Source organism: Meles meles, chromosome 14, assembly GCF_922984935.1.
Source record: "Meles meles chromosome 14, mMelMel3.1 paternal haplotype, whole genome shotgun sequence".
Lineage (NCBI taxonomy): Eukaryota > Metazoa > Chordata > Mammalia > Carnivora > Mustelidae > Meles > Meles meles.
In genome coordinates this window covers 85192975-85209266 of record NC_060079.1, presented here as the reverse complement: position 1 = coordinate 85209266, position 16292 = coordinate 85192975, and the positions used below count along the sequence as shown (strand labels likewise).

The window sequence follows — 16292 nt, the reverse complement described above, 5'->3', positions numbered from 1 at the left end:
ACCAGCCCCCTTATGTCACACAGCCCTTGGAGGACGGGCGGGCAGTTCAGTTTGGTCCCAGCAGAAAGTCCCACAGGATGGTGGGTGGCTGGGTGCAGTGACAGAGGGCCACACCGTGGGTTGGCCCCCAAGTCAACCTGCCGCTCGGCGAAAGGACCTATGAGCTGCCTCCAGGATGGGTCCCTGCTTCCAGAGAGAGCCGTGCGTCCTTCAGGGGCTGGGAATGTGCAGCCCTCCCCTCGCCTCTCCCCACGGGGGTGGAGAGACTGGAGAGAAGGGGACGGGAGCAGGCACGGTGCAGCCCCTTGGGGGAGGAGCCGTCTGGCTGGGGTCGGTGCGGGATGAGGAGAAAGCAACTTCCCACGGAAATAGGGAAGCTGGCATGTAGCAGTTATGGGAGGGGTCTGTCCCCCAGGTCCCCCACGGGCTTTGTGGTCAGCGTCCGGCTCTGCGATGTCCTCTGGGACGCAACGGAGGCACACCCGGGCGGGGAGCTTGCTCAGCAGCTGGCCGGACGTGGGCGTCCCCACACTCCACCCTGGGCCCTCCGGGGGTGGGCTGGCCTTGCGCAGGGCTCTCCGAGGCCCTTCCCGGCTGACAGCCTTTTCGGAGACGAGGAGGAAGGTGCAGAACGTCACCAGAGGTTTGACGCTGTGCGTCACGACTGTGACGGGTCCAGAATCGTGAATGGCTGATCCCGGCTGTTGAGCCCCTTCCCTGTGCTCCCGTCACAGGCTAACGGCCATCCTGCTGTCGGCCCAGTTTGCAGATGACGCGCTCGAGGCCTAGACCGGGTAACCGCCCTACGTGTAGTCACACGGACCCTGAGGGCAGACAGGGTCGCCCGAGACCCTCTCCTGTTAGCTCTGCCCGGGGCCCCTGCCGCTCAGCCTCTGGGGCGAGCCTTGGCACCGGGGCTGTGCCGTCCAGGCTGTGTCCACCTACAAGCCGGCTCCTCCGGGCCCGCTCCGGGGCGGACGTCTCAGCGGCCTGACCCCATCACTGGAGGTGGGCGGTATGGGGTGAGGACCTGTGTCCCTTGCAGTGGAGGATGCCTGTCTAGGATGCGTCCCCAGCCACCAGGGTCCACCACGTGGCCGTCCTCAGCTGGGCCGACTCCTGAACTAGGGAAGGGCAGGGCAGCTGTCATTCTTAGACGAACCACGGAGAGGCAGCGCAGGACAGAGAGTGACGTCCCAGCCGGAGCCGAGCCCCAGGCGCTGCCCCTGGTCCCTCAGGCTCGGCCTGGCCCCCAGCGCCCCCCCATGGCTCCAGACCCCGTTTGCTCTGGGGTGACCGCAGTACGGCGGGCGCTGGCTGGTTCTAGGGGCCAACGGCCGGGCCGTGGACGCAGACCTTGGGTCCAGCACCAGCAGGAAGGTGGCTGGGGAGACCGTTTCTTATGCGAGAGTAACAGGGAGACCGGAAGGACCTGGGTGGGTGGGGGCCCCGTGGTGGGGGGGCTGCGCTGTCCCACCAGATCCTTCAGAGGGACACCGAGGGTCCTAAACAAGAGGGGTCCTGCCGGCAGATGGCCTCCGGGTCGGGACGCTCCGTTCTCTTCCGGGCCTCCCGCCTGTGGTCCAGCACGCGTCAGAGGCACCAACCACTGGAGCGGGCGAGACCGTGTCCTGAAACCACAGGCTGCGGGCTCTGCTCTGCTGCGGGACTCCGACTCCTACAGGTAACGAAGCGCAGTCGTGTGCGTCCCTCGCAGAGCCACAGTGACCGCGGGGCGGGGGGGAGGGACGCGAGAGTGTGTGTGACTGTGGGCGCGTGAGGTCGGGTGACAGACTGGGCTGGGCACAACAGCGGGGAGGTGGTCGCGTGTCCCTCCAGGTCTGTTGCGTGGGCTGCGCTCAGCCCAATGGAAACCCCTGGACAGCGTCGGGCACGTAGTTGGCCTTGACCGAGGGACGCGGGTCAGTGTCCGCTGGTTATGGCTGTTCCCTCAAGCGGTTCTGTCCGTGTCTCATCGTGGTCTCAGCTGGTGCTCAGAGCCTGCCAGTGGTGAGCCCTCGTCTCCTCTTCTGGGTGGGAAACACCGCGACGGGGCATCGCTGAGGCCCCGGGGCCTGTCCTCCACCGTCGTGCGCGTGGGGGTGTGCGTCCCTGCGGGGCTGCCTCCTGGGGCGCTCGGAGCTGCCGCTGTGCGGTGCGGGGCTCATGCGCGCCGTCGCTCTGAGCTGGAAACGCCACGCGCCTTCTTCACTGCAGAACATTTTCTAACAAACATTTTTCAACTCTGTTTGGCCACTTGAAAGTCACGTCTTTAAAAGGGTTTCTGGGGCACCTGGGCGGCTCAGTGGGTTAAAAAGGTCCCCGCGCCCCGCTCCAGTCTCTTGCACGCCCACGCGGCGCTCCCACTCCTCCCGTGAACCATGTGGCTGCTGCGGCTGTCACGAGCAGAGAACCGTCTCTGGCCTTGGGGAGACATGACGGATACAGGGGCACGGGGACAGTGGCCCCGGCACCCAGGGACACGGTAGGTGAGTCCTAGGAGTCTCCCTCGGGCAGCCGCGCCATGTGGGAGCAGCCGGCCACGTCGGTCTGTCACTGTTAAACTAATGTGACTTAAGTGAAACGTAAAGTTATTGTTCAGTCACGCGGGTGACTCACGGGTGCCGGGCTGGCGGGGCTGGTGGTCCCTGCCCTGGGAGTGTCCGCAGAGGGGGTGTCCTTCGTCCCGGTCTTCTGTTGGACAGCGCAGCGCCAAGCGGGACAGCTGCGCCCGGGGCCGAGCCCAACTTCCCTCTGAACGACGGCGCTGCAGGACGGGGCCCCCGTTTGTGCACTGACTCTGGCCGCGACCACCGCGGCGTTGACCGCAGGAGAAGCCGTGGGACCTGCAAAGCCTCGAGCATCTTCTGTACAGTTTTTCAGAACGCGGTTGCTGAACTCGCTCTGGCGCTCAGTGTCCGGGGGAGCCATGCGTGTCGGTGAGCGTGGCACGGCGTGCCGGCCACACGGGGCTTGAGCGCTGGGGACGGGGGTGGGGGGACAACTGAGCGTGTGGGTCTGAGACAGGCCGTTTCGGGGACCCAGCGGATTTCCATGCGAGCTGCTCAGGCTCACGTCCCAAAGTGCGCCGGGATGGGGCGTGGGGACAGGCCGCCTCCCACGTGCACACACGCGTGTGCGTCGTGCATCCCTGTGTGTGCGTGGGCTCCCTGTGCGGCCGGGCAGCAGCGGGGCTGCCCGGGGCTGCTTCCTTCTTCAAGGTGGACCAAGAGGAAGGACCACCCGGAGCAGAAACGACCTTTTCCACGAGGGAAAGGCCTCTAGGTTGTTTTCCAAAGAGGCCACGCAGTGGGACTGGTTGGCCTCCCGGCTTTATTCGCCGCCAAGAGCAGACCCGTCCTTGCAGGGTTGCTTCTAGAAGACGCTCAGAGGCTCAAATCAGAGCGATGCTGCTGCCCATCTTTGCTGCTGACAGCGAAGTCCTGGGACGCTGACCAAAGCGCCATCTGCGGGGCTCATGGCCGCCACAGGCTGGGAAGCGTTCGCTGGGTCACTTGTGCGGGGCTCTGTCCGTGGGGTCACATTGCTGCCAGACCAGGAGACATGGTGGACCCCTGCACCCCATCGCTCTCCTGTACAAAAGCCAGGGCGTGGCCCCAGGGGACGCCTGGGCACAGCAGCAGCACCTTCCAGAAGAATGGGTCCATCTGCCGAGCAGGTGCTTGCGTGAACCAGTGAGGTGTGCTGCGGGTGTTGAGTCAAGAGGCTGGGAGACCACGCACCTGGGCAGCGTCTGGGCTCTGCAAGTGACCAGTGACCACCGCAGCTACTTCCTTCCTAAGTGTCCCCTCTGCTCATCCTGAGTCTTAGGTCTCTCACCAACGCCGTTGCAGGCCCAGAGGACACCGTGGGCTCCGGACCTCTGACGTGTGGTTCTCGGAAGATGCAGGGCCGGAATGTGTCCACTGAAGCCCTGCCTTGACCTGGGCAGCAGACAGCCTCCCCCGAACCAGAGAGAGGAGCGGGGGATCTCGGACACAAGTTCGTGCCCGGACTGTCTGCGGCATTTAGTCTTAGTTTACATGTTGGAAGTGTAAGAGCCCAAGGCAGCGGTGGGGATCACCCGGGATAATTCAGACCGAGGCTCACGTGCTTCTGCTTCTGACAGGTTCCCCAGGATAGCGGGTGCTGCTCATGCAGGAACCTCGTTTGGAGGAACCAGTCTGAGACACGGAGTTAACCAGCTACCTCCTGGCACCTGCAGGAAGGGTAGGGGTTTGCTGCACTTGGGGCTGGAGAGGGGCACAGCAGAGCAACCCAAAGGGAACCACCTTTGCAGAGAGTGTCCCAGGAGCATCGGGACGAGCACAGGGGCTCCAAGTCTTCTGCAGCCATTCCAGCCCGTCTGCAGGGTGTCACACCTCAGTGTCTGGCTGTCCACAGCCCCGCACTGCGTGGATCTGGACACCGCCCAGCCCAAACCAATATGGCGAGAGTGGCCATCAGCTGTACCCCGAACTCTATGTGGTTTAAAGTGTTCATTCGTTGCCAACAGAGGAACTGAGGGTTCTCTGGACGTTGCGCCAATATGGTCAATGGTGAGGGCACGTACGCCAGGAGCAGAACCCCAAGAAGGGATAGAAGAACCGAAGCAGCAGACTCAGGACCAGGGTGAGACACAAGGTGCGTTCATGGTGGTGGACCGTGTGCCCGGAAGGGTTGTTGGCTGGGAGCTCAACCAGGGAGGAGGGATTGCAACTCGGCACCATGATCACAGATAGTCGCACCTGTCCCTGATCTGGAATTTCTTTTCCAGGCTGCAGGTTAGGTTACCTATTGGTAAACTAACATGGTTCATTCTGTAGTTTGGGTTTCTCAACCAAATTGGTTTGTCCTTATTTAGAATCCGTTCCCGTGCTATTCAAAATAGATACCTAAATAAGGGTAAAATTCCTTGAGATTGCATTTTGGTCAGACGTACCTGGGGAACCACTTATATTGGTACCAGACAAAAGTCCTCACGTGCTTCCTCAGGGTTCACGTCTAAGGGGCTGCCGCTGGTTAACAACAAATTTCCTGCATGTCCAATTAAGTAGATTCTTTACTGTCTTTTCATTTTTTTGTTCCTCTCTTTTTTCCCACATCTTTAGGTTGGCACATCGTAGCAAAGCAGGAGTCTGCCTGTCCGTCTTTCTTTGAGACACATACTGAGCAGACACTGAAACATCTAGCTCGGAGTCTGATAATCATACAACCGGAAGGCCCTGGGGGCATGACGCCAAGTCTGGCGGGTGGGGGTTCTTGGGTAGACAGGTCTGTGATGAATGGGGGACAACGAATGAGTCAAGGAAATGTCCACCCCCCCCACCTCTGGGAAAGTACTCAAAGGGCTTCCTCATGATATAGTCAGCAGCACTACTTTCAGATCAGAAAGACCACAAGTTACAAGAGGGAGTACTGTTTGTGCTGTTTTTCTAAATATAAAAATAAATAAGTCTTGTAAATCTTTACCCATAATGCCTTTTCTTTCATTTTCTCTCTTTCCTGCCCAGGACAGTCAGCGTTTCTCAGAGGTGAGCCATTGACGGTGGACCTGGTATTCCACCGAAAACAACGGGAAAGCCTGTTTAAAATACAAGTGTGTGTATCGGAAACATACTAAGAACTTGAAGGGTCAAGATTCCAGAGAGAAGGACAATTCACTGATGTGAGTTTTGTATTCTAAGCCCATCTTCCCTGGGGCACCTGGGTGGCTCAGTCAGTTAAGCCTCTGCCTTCAGCTCAGGTCATGACCTCAGGGTCCTGAGATCGAGCCCCGCATCGGGCTCTCTGCTCAATGGAGAGCCTGCTTCCCCCTCTGCCCCCTCACCCCATTTGTACTCACCCTCTCTTTCTTAAATAATAAATAAATAAAATCTTTAAAAAAATGTTATAAGCCCATCTTCCCCACGAGGCATTTGCTAATTGTTACACAGTCACAGAGTGGCTGAGAAGCAGAGCAGAAATCAGGCTCTACACAGCTTTCAGGAATTCCCCAACCTAGGGATACAAAATGTGATCTCAAGTCTTCTGAGGCATCCAGGACTTGGGTCAGAGAGAAGCATGTGAAGAGTTGTGAGCCTACACATCTGATCTGTTTGCCCCTCTGAAGCACTCTTTAAGTCCTCAGCTGCACATGCAGAGATGAGGTGAGTAGAAAGCGGTCGCCAAGAGGTTAAGTGGCTAAGGAGAGATCTTAAAAGCAGTTTTGTAGTATACAAACAAAATAAAAATAAAAATAAAATTCAAGGCCCTGTAAATTCTGATTTAAATCATAACTCTTGTAGAAATAAATAAGAGAAACTGGAAATAGACCATATCTTATGAAGACTGAAACCTAGTGTTAAAACAACTCAAGAGGATCATGTCGTATTCTAACCAGATGCCAGAACTGAAGGCCCTCCCGAGTCCTTGCAGTGTCTCACAACACAATGTCCAGCCTTCAGTCAGAAAGCACCAATCATACCAAGAGTCCAGGCAACAGAAATAGACTCCAGAAATAGATAACAACTTCAATTTTGGAGTTACTGAATACAGATAAAAAATAACTGTGACTAATATAATTCAGTAAAATAGACAAGATGGCAAACTTCACAGAGAAGTGGAACCCACAAAACGGAATCAAATGGGAATTCTAGGATTAAAAACACAGTGGTTGAAATTTAGTAAAAAGTAGATGATTAGCCGCAACTGAAGAGAGTAAGTTATCTGGAAGTAGGTCAGTAGAACATATCTGGATAAAAGAAAACGAAGAATGGAAAATAAAAAGCATTATAGGAAACATATGAAACACAGTAAGAAGATTCAACATGTAGAACTAGAGGAGAAAGAAATCGCTTAGAATCAATATTGGAAAAAAATAGACTAGAATTTAGCAAAACTTACAAAAGAAACCAAGCCATAGATTCAAATACCACTCTAAACCCCAGGCATAACAAATGCAATGGAATTCACCCTGACAACGTCATTGTAAATCCGAAATCAGTAGACAGAAATTCTTTAAAATTCCAGAAGAGGAAAGGAGCATCAAGTACGTGGATGGAGACAGCAGACTTCTCAGTAGAAACCATGGAAGGCACAAGACAATGGAAACACTGAAAGACAATAGCTGTGAACCCAGAATTCTCTATTTAGTAAAAAATATTCCTCAAAAATGAAGATAAAGCTATTTTCAGAAAAATAAGGCCTGATAATGTACCCAGCAGACTCACACTAAAATGCTAAAAGGAATTCTCTAGTCATAGGAATATCCTGTTAGTTGGAAGCATTAAAAATCCACCACAGAATAAAGAGTATGAGGAAGGGTAAGTATAAACCTGTATAAAACTGTAACTACAATGTCTGTGGTATTTCATAATGAAATTCATAATGAATTCATAATGAAATGGATACAAAAGATGGTTAGTAAATGGGGTTAAAGGTTCTCCTGTCCTTGTATTTCCTAGGAAGTAGTAAAAGTGCCAATTTATTTTCAATTACAGTACGTCTAGGATGCATATTGTAATTTCTAACAAAGCTGTTGAAGTAATGCTTTAAAAAGTATAGTTAACAATCCAATAAAGGAAAAAATAGAATGAAAAAAAAAACTTCATTAACTCAAATAAGGTAATGAAATAGAAAATTCCACATGTGAGTCAAATAGAACACAAAAACGAAGGTAGTAGGTATGAACCCAGCTGTGTCATTAGTCACATTTAATGTACATGGATTAAATAATTAAAAAGCAAAAAGATAGATGGAATTTTAAAAAATGCACCCTCTATGTAGTGCCTAAAGAGATATACATGAAATACAATGCACAGAAAATTTGGAGGTTACAGGTTGGAAGACGTCATGCCATGCAAGCATTAACCGGAAGAAAGTTAGTGTAGTCGTGTCGTTAATAGCAAACAGAGGAGATTTGTAGGCAAGAAGCAATACACAGATAAAGAGAAACATGTCACCCAATGAAGGCTTCATTTCAACAGAAAGATATAATAATTTAGTCTTTGAAATCTATAAAGCAAAATGGACAGAACTACAAAAGACTAAGTCCCTAACAGTCCGAGGGGGGACTTCAGTGTCCCTAACAGTCCGAGTGGGGACTTCAGTGTCCCTAACAGTCCGAGTGGGCACTTCAGTGTCCCTAACAGTCCGAGTGGCACTTCAATGCCCCCCCAGACACCGATGGACCCCGATCGATGCAGATTAATCAGTAAGGAGAAAATTCAAACCATACGATCACTTTGTAGGACACTGCTTCGGACATCTGCAGGATACACACTTCTCCCAAGGCTGAAATGGAAGAGTCACCAAAAATGGCCATGCTTGGCCATAAAGCACACCTCAAAAAATTTCCAAATTGAAATCACAGGATAAAGCAGTATTTTAAAACTTTTTCCAACCCGTAACATGTACCAGGGAGTCACCGTGCCCAGAGTGGCCCTGCCGCCCCCCCGCCCCGGGCTTTTTACCTTCAGAGGGCGCCATCTTGTCCATGGAGCGCTTGCCCGACTTGACTCTGGATTCAGAGGGAGGCTCACCTCCAGCTCAGGGACCGTGTCCTTTCACCAACTCCTTGTTTGATTTTTGCTGGTAATACTGGTATTTACGTTTTGTTCACACATTTAGTTCTCAGCTGCATTTTAAGCTCCCAAAAGTTCACTGTCCTCCCCTGTGGCACTCAGACACAGGCTTGGACACTCTATGGCTCTCAGGGACATTGGGAGCCAGTGTCTGACTTGGGGGGCTTCGATGCTGTCACTGAGAGGAAACGTTCTGTTCTGATGGGCTCAAACTGTTAAATCACTAAAATGTCAGCTTTTGAGAGTCGCTGTACTCAGGGATCCCATGAGCATGAGGCGGTGGAGAGGGGAGCGGGGCTGGTCAAGGATGTTTTTACGTTTTGTTTTGTCAAAGCTCCCCTGGGGACAGACACTTGGGTCCTGCTCAAGAGGTCCTGCTTGGGACCTGCTTGGGACCAAGGATGCCTTCAGCACACCAGGCAGGGAGATCCCTCTGGGGACAGGCTCCACCAGGGTCCACGTGACCATGTGCGATGAGAAAGCCCCAACACCTCTGAGTGGAGACACACGGAGGGGACGCTTCCCTCCCACGCACCGTGCTGAGGGTGTGCACTGTCTTCTCAGCGTGGAAGCGGCACACAAATCCAAAGAAACCTAAGAATGTTTCGTGGGATTCAAGCACAAAACAGAAAAATTAAAACTATATGAACAAAACAAACCAAAAAAACCCCACTGGGATATCTGTTTACTTTTCGGGGACAGAAAGGTGGTTGGTGCAAAGAGGGAAAGGTCAGGAATCAGGGTACTTGTGTCCTGCTCTGCCGCTGGCCGGGCTACGAGGCAGCTGAGTGTCCTCTCTCTGACTCTGTTTCCTCAGCGTGGATCCCAGGATTACGAAAGCCTCAACCCCGTGGTCCCCATCTCCTGGGCTTCCACGCTACCGCTGACTTGAGGGCACCAAAGAGGAGGGAGGACTCTGGTGTCTCTTGAGAAGCGCGTGCAGGCACAGTCCCAAATGAGACGGCTCCATTTAAGTCACTTTCCCTCTGTGTTTGAGAATGAACACCAACCCATTGCGAAAGCTGTAACTCGCGACAGTAATTCTCTACCCGGGCCTGTTCTCAGACATGAGTCATGGCCTCCACAGACCTGCCTTTCTGGGGAAGGGATGGGACCACATTTGCCCCAAATGGCTCTTCCCAGCCTCCCCTCAGGAGTCGAGCAGAGGAAAAACCGCCCACAGGCAGAGGGGCTTGCGCAAGGGCGTTGTTGCAAGAGCAGCGCTGGTCCCCCCGCCCCCAGAACTGCCGCGGGTCACCTTCCACACCCCAGAGACCCAGCCCGTGTTTCCGTGTCTGGTACGCATTGCGGTGCAGACGTCGCGCGTGTGTCTCGTGCACGTGCGTGTGCGGTCTGCAAGGTGCTGCCATGGGAGGGAGGTGTGTGGGGCTGACTCGGGCTCCTCGTGGACAGATTCTCAGAACCTTCCTCAAACCCTGTCCCGTCAAAAAGAGGAACCTCAAGAAGCTCTTCTTTCTCAGACTCGATAATTTTTGTTTCCTTAAAAAAAAAAAAGAAAGAAAGAAATCCGCGTCCCCTCTAACTTAACATTCAGATAGCGGAGCCCTACTGGGAGTTGCATGAATAAAACACGGTTCTGGGTGCGACGTGGTTAACAACAGGTGCACATATATACTCTTTATTCCCGAGGGGCTGTGGGGCCTCACGGAGTCTGGACGCACTGCGGAGGGGTCCCTCGGGGCAGACGGCTGCACTGACCGCCCTCTGCAGTCCTTCAGAGCCTCGTCTCCTTGTCCGCTCACCGGAGAGAGTTCCCTGTTCGGAGAGAAGACGTTTCCTTCTGAAATTGGAGGAGCTCTGCTCATGCCCACGAGCCTGCCTTTCGGACCCTCCTGGGGAGTCCCGCGTCTGCAGGGACTGGAGAAACGTGAAGTCGGCCTCCAGCACCCCTGGCCAGTGGACCACAGTCGTAGGTGCTGTGGGGGCTGGATGGAGCCGCGAGTGGAGAGGGTCCCAGGTCGGGAAAGGGGGCAGTGAGCTTGTGGGATGGATAGAACCCCTCAGAAGCGCAGAGGATGGTAGGGGACGAGACGGAGCTGGAGAGGTCAGGGGAACGCAGCCGAAGGGAGCAGGAAGGTGTGGGTTCAGGTGGGGCCAGCAGTGAGCCGGGTGGGGAAGAGAATCGGCATGATCTTGGGGAACACGAGGCCGTGACCCCGACGGGGGAGCAGCGCAGAGAGAGGAGGACGAGTTGGGGGGCCAGACTGCCCCTGCCTTCTGCCCCCAAAGCCGGGGGGGCTCCTCCGAGCTCGGCTGCTGGGTGGGGCGGGGCAGGGCCCTCCTCCCCCCGGGGGCAGCCCGCTGTGGGCCCACGCCTGTGACATCAGGCTCCCAGAGGCCAAGGACCTTGGTCCCTCCTGTCCACGCACTGCGGGGAGGAGCCCTGGCCCTGGGGGAGCGTCGCTGCCCATCCCCCAGGCATCCAGGCGCGGGGCCGGCCTGCAGGGCTTCGTCGGGGGGAAGGGCCCTGGCTGAGACATCTGGGGCCTCGGAGACTTTGTGTCCTCACGACAGAACTCTCCAGTCCCCGGAACTGCGAGTTCGGCAAAGTCTCCCAGAGATCTGTCCCAGCAGCACAAACTGGCCGGGTGTCAGGCCCAGTCGGCGACTCCGCCGTGAGTGGAGCAACCGCGAACGCCCGTTCTGCCTCTGCCGGCACTGAGGGCTACCGCGGGGAGGTGCAGACTGGGGGCCCGGGGTCTCGAGGCCCCAGGGCTGGCTCCGGCCCCGCAGCGTCAGGGTGGCTCCTGCTGAGCTTGGTGACCACTCGCCCAACCGGGAGGTCTCTAGGGATGCGTCTGGGACTCCGTCCTGGCAGCATCGACACGGAGGGCGAGAGGGCGGGCTGGCCACAGGGACCATGATCGGGGGCTTGGAGGAGGAGCCGAGGAAAGGGGGGAGACCGAGCACTGTCCCGACAGGCTGGAGCGGAGAGGCCATCTAACCGTCCCTGGAATGTGGGCTCCGCGAGGGCGGGGCTGCGTGTGTCTGCCTTGTGCCATCCCGAGCCCCCCGACCAGCACCCGGCCCGTGGCGGGTGCTCAGCAAACACTAGGGAAGGTGCACGAAGCTGGCCAGGTTGAAACGTTTGTCCTGTGCTTGGATCTACGAGGAGCCGATGCGTGTGGCTTAGCAGCCACATTTACGAACCCTCGTAGGTCTTCGTGAACACTAGCTTGAAGTTAGGGTGTGACGCGTCCCCAGACCAGCCGGTCTTGGTGCATCACGGGTGTGTGGTGGCTGGAAGGCTGGAGGGGTTGATTCGGACCATCTACGTGACGACAGGGTCGACCTGGGAGAGGCTGGGAGGACAGGAGGGGACTGGCCTGGAGAAGAGGCTCAGAGGTGCTCTGGAAAGTTCCAGGGAGAAGCATGGGCCTGGGCAGAAGCCATCAGGGGAAATTCGTGGACCAACCCCAGCAGCTAGGAAGTTATCTGAAAGGGAAGGGGTCGGGGATGCCCAGTGGTGTGGGGCTCAGCCCCAGATGGGAGGCCGCCTGCAGTGAGATTTGGGGACCTTCCCAGGCCTGGCCGTGGGGTATAGGTCGGCAGCCCTGCACGCCCGGGATGTGGCCCTTGACTCCTCGGGTCTGGACTCGGGGGGCCAGGAGCCCCGCAGTGACAGCCCAGGGACAAGTCACCTGCCCCTCCCGAGAGCGGTTCCCTGGAGCAGACGGTTTACTTCTCTTCACAGCGGGGGGTGTCCCAGCGCAAGGAGCCACTTATCTATTATTCCCATTTACCTGAAGTTTTCCCAAAGTTTTGAAGGATTTTGTCCAGAATTGACAGTTTTTTATATTGCTCGTTTTCTAAATTCTTCTTTCCTGGGGGAGAAAAGAAGTACAATGATCAAGATCTGGTCAGTCATGAAGGCGTGATCCCAAACGTTCCTTTTCAACTTCAGAGGTTCTCAGGGAGCCCAGAAGCCAGTGCACGTGGCTCATGGGCCCTGGTGGAGACGCGTCGTCACACTTTCTCGGTTTTCCTCCTTCTCCGCCGAGGACGAGCTTGCATGGTTCCCTCTGGTCACTCGGATGCCGTCCTTGCATCTGGGCACATACTTTCGAAGACCTTTCACTCCTCAAAAGGATGAACCCCTACCCTTGCCCTGTCCAGGCCTTTTTACCAAGAAGTATTGTGTGGGGAGAGGGGCAGATTTCGGGCCCATGGGGCGGGTTCGGGGTGGAGGCTGGCCCCACGGAGCGGGGTGGCAGGCGGCCCAGCACCCGGTGTGTGAGGTTCCTTTTCTTGGGCTGTAAGCGTAGCCATGGCCCACAGGGTGCTCCTGCCCTTCTCCTTCCCGCCCTTCCCTACTTTCAAGGTGTATCCAGGAGATCCACCCCCTGAAGTTCTCCCAAAACTCCATTTAACACAGCCAGGATGCTTAAGAAAAGCCTCAACTTTAACATGTTTATATTGGTCCCACATATGAGTCCTGAGTTGTGTCTGGCTGGTCAGAGAAGAGCCGCCCCTCACTTACCGGGAAGCCCCCGGCGGGTGCTCAGAAGGCATCCACTGAGTGAGTGAGTGAGTCTTTGTCAAGGCTAATGCCAATAGGAAATTAATGATTTTGGCACAGAATGACATGTCCCATGGGACACTCAGCTGGTAACCCAAAGTTCAGGCATGCTCTAGACGTCAGGAGTGGTGCTTTGGGTCATAAAGTCTTTTCGGACCCTCTGGAAGTCACACAGGTGGATGGTTATTCCAGCAACAAGAGAGGGAAACTCTCTGCAGAGGCTTCAAGCTGCTTTAAGGTTTTAAGATAGTACTCTCAAGCATTTTAAGGCAACAAATTCATATTTGTAAGAAGTATTAGACGCTCATGGTAGAATTTTAAAATTCGAAGCAGTGTGTGTGTGGAAAGGAAGGCCGTTTCCAGCAGTTGACCCTGCACTTCCAACTTTCTCCTGGAAGACACAGTTGCCGTCCGTTTCTGTGTCTCCCAGTGGAAATCCATACCACAAAGATTGTTGCCAACATCATACTCTCCCTGAGTGTTTCAAGCCACGTTTACATTTTTTTAAAGAGGAAATTGCTTAGGAAAATTTGGCAGACAATTCGGGCTGACTGACTTATGTAATTCATCAATATGCATAAAAATTTTGCATCTTAATTTTGCTTATTTGTGGAGTATAATCCATAGCCTTTAGGATTTCACATGCAATGGTAACATTTACACCGTCCCTATGGGGTGTGGTTCCATTTGAACATCCATGCATCCGATGAAGCTTGCGGGAAATGTTCACTTTCCATTTGCAGTGGAGACCCTAGAGAGGCATAGCAGCTTTGTGTAAGGTCACTGAGATGGTGTGAGGCCCTTCTGGGAAAGAATCCTTCCAGGCTGTCCTGAAGCTTCTGAGAGAGTAGAAATCCCGGGCATTCATAGCTACAGCGTTCCCTATGGAAGCCCATGGGTGAAAAGTCCACTACTTGAACTTTCATGCCTGGAAAAGATGGAGAGGCGAGGACCAGATTCATCCTCCCAGTTTAATTGAAAAACCAGAAAAGAATACATGAAACGATGATTGCCCACACACGAGACAACAGGCAGCAAGGGACAGTGATCCCCGAGAGAAGAGAAATCGACACAGGGTTCCTCACGATCCCTTCTGCTCCTGCCTGGAGAGTTTCATTGGCGTGATGAGTGAGGACACAGGCAGAGTCCTGTGGCCTCGCCAGGAGATGAAACTGGGAGAGGCCAAAACAGCAAGTGAGGTCAGAGAACTGGGAGACCTGCAGCAGGCTGCCCCGAGTCTCCAGCTGAGTGTTGGTCAGCGAGAAGCGATGGGAGTCTGGGGATGAGAAAACCCCCCCAACAGGGCGACAGAACAGTTTCCAGAGCTCACACAGGCCAGAAACAGACGGCTTCCCCACTGGTACACATAAAAAGCCTCGTTATACACAAGGCACAGGGGAGGGTACTCTGAGTTTTATGGCCTCAGAATCGGGGAATATTAGCCTAGGAGTAAGTGCTGCCTGGTCTTACCTAACGAAGCTTAAATGCGAACCTCAAAAGGATCAAGACTTGCAAAGTCATTTAACCGGGTTCAAGAGCAAAGCTTGCCAGTATTTTAAGAAATACAATATGCAACACTGAAAAAAAAGGAAATTATTGTATTTGGCAGACAAACAACAATGAGTAGGCATGAAAATAAGCAATAAAGTATGGTTTATAAGAAAATGACCTAAAATGAGAATTAATCAATCAAAACTGACCCAGAAATGACATACACGATAGAATTAGAAGGCAAGGATATTAAAGTTCCTCCTAACACCATATCCCATATGGTCAAGAAGCATAACTTCTCAGATTACATAAAAAAGCAACACCCAAATGTACATGGCCTACAAAATTCCCCTGTAAATATAAAGCACAAGTAGGTTGAAAGTAAAATGATGGAAAAGATCACCCAGGTGAACACTAACCAAAAGAAAGCCAGAGGGGCTACTTAAATTTTAGACAAAAATGTCTTTCGGAGCAAAGAATATCAAGAGGAATAAAGAGGGTCATTTCTTAATGTTAAAGCAGTAATTCACCAAGAAGATATAACAATTCCATATTTTTATGCATGCAGAGGAAATGCAATGAAAGAGATTCAAAGTACATGAAATGAACATTGGTAAAACCAAAAGATACAGTGAACAAATCCACAGTTTCAATTTCAATTCTGCTTTCTTTCTTTCTTTTTTATCAGTATAGCTTTTATTGCCTCTTTAAAATATCACAAATAAGTCTCAAAAATCACTCGGCTTTTCGCTGTTCCTGCAGATGGACAACTCAGATCTTATTCATCAACCTGATGAACTGTTCCTTTTTCAGAAACATAGATACCATCCAAAAATTTTCTGATACCCTTGTTTTTAACACTCGTGGCTTGCTGAATCAAAGCAGCTGAGTTTGAAACAAGTTCAATGTCATTTCCTTCAAGAATTAACTCATCTTTTTGGGCTTGAGATATAGAACAAGCAATACCTGGCCTCATCTGAACCCTGCAGATGTATTTTTCACCCAAGAAATTTCGGATTTCAACAAGAGAACCATTCTCCTGAATAACAACACTGATGGGGAAGTGAGCATACACAGACCTCATCTTGTGTCGGAAGCCCAGTGTAACGCCCTTGATCATGTTCTGTACGTGACCACAGATGGTGCGAACCGTAGCCAGTTCTTTTCCATTCCCCCACCATTTGTCCACTCAGAGCCTCTTCCTTTTCTTTCCAAGAAGACTGAGTTCTACATTGATGTGATTGAAGTCCCTTCGCAGGGTGCCTCTGGGGCCCTTCACTATAACTGTGCGTCCCTTCAGGGTGATGTCGACATTTTCTGGAATGTCGACCGTCTGATTGCTGAGGATGGTCTTTATCCTCATAGTGGATGTGGCAAAGAGAGCTCAATTCTGCTTTCTTAATAGTTGAGTAAACGAGGAGACAGAAGTTCATTAAAGATGTAGAATGCTCGAACATGGTGGTTCACCGACTTGATCTAATTGACATTTACAAAACACTCCACAAATCAACAACGTATACACATTCTTTTCAAGTGCACATGGAATACTTGCTAAAGTACAATATATTCTGGGCCATATTGAAAGTTTTAAAAAATGCATTAAAAATATCCAAGGCAGGGACACCTGGGTGGCTCAGTGGGTTAAAGCCTCTGCCTTCGGCTCAGGTCATCATCCCGGGGTCCTGGGATTGAGCCCC

General features: G+C 53.0%; 1 pseudogene; it reads right to left on the bottom strand.

The window, feature by feature from the left end:
- Positions 1 to 15373: 15373 nt before the first annotated feature.
- LOC123956105 lies at positions 15374 to 15958 on the bottom strand (annotated as a pseudogene).
- Positions 15959 to 16292: the final 334 nt, after the last annotated feature.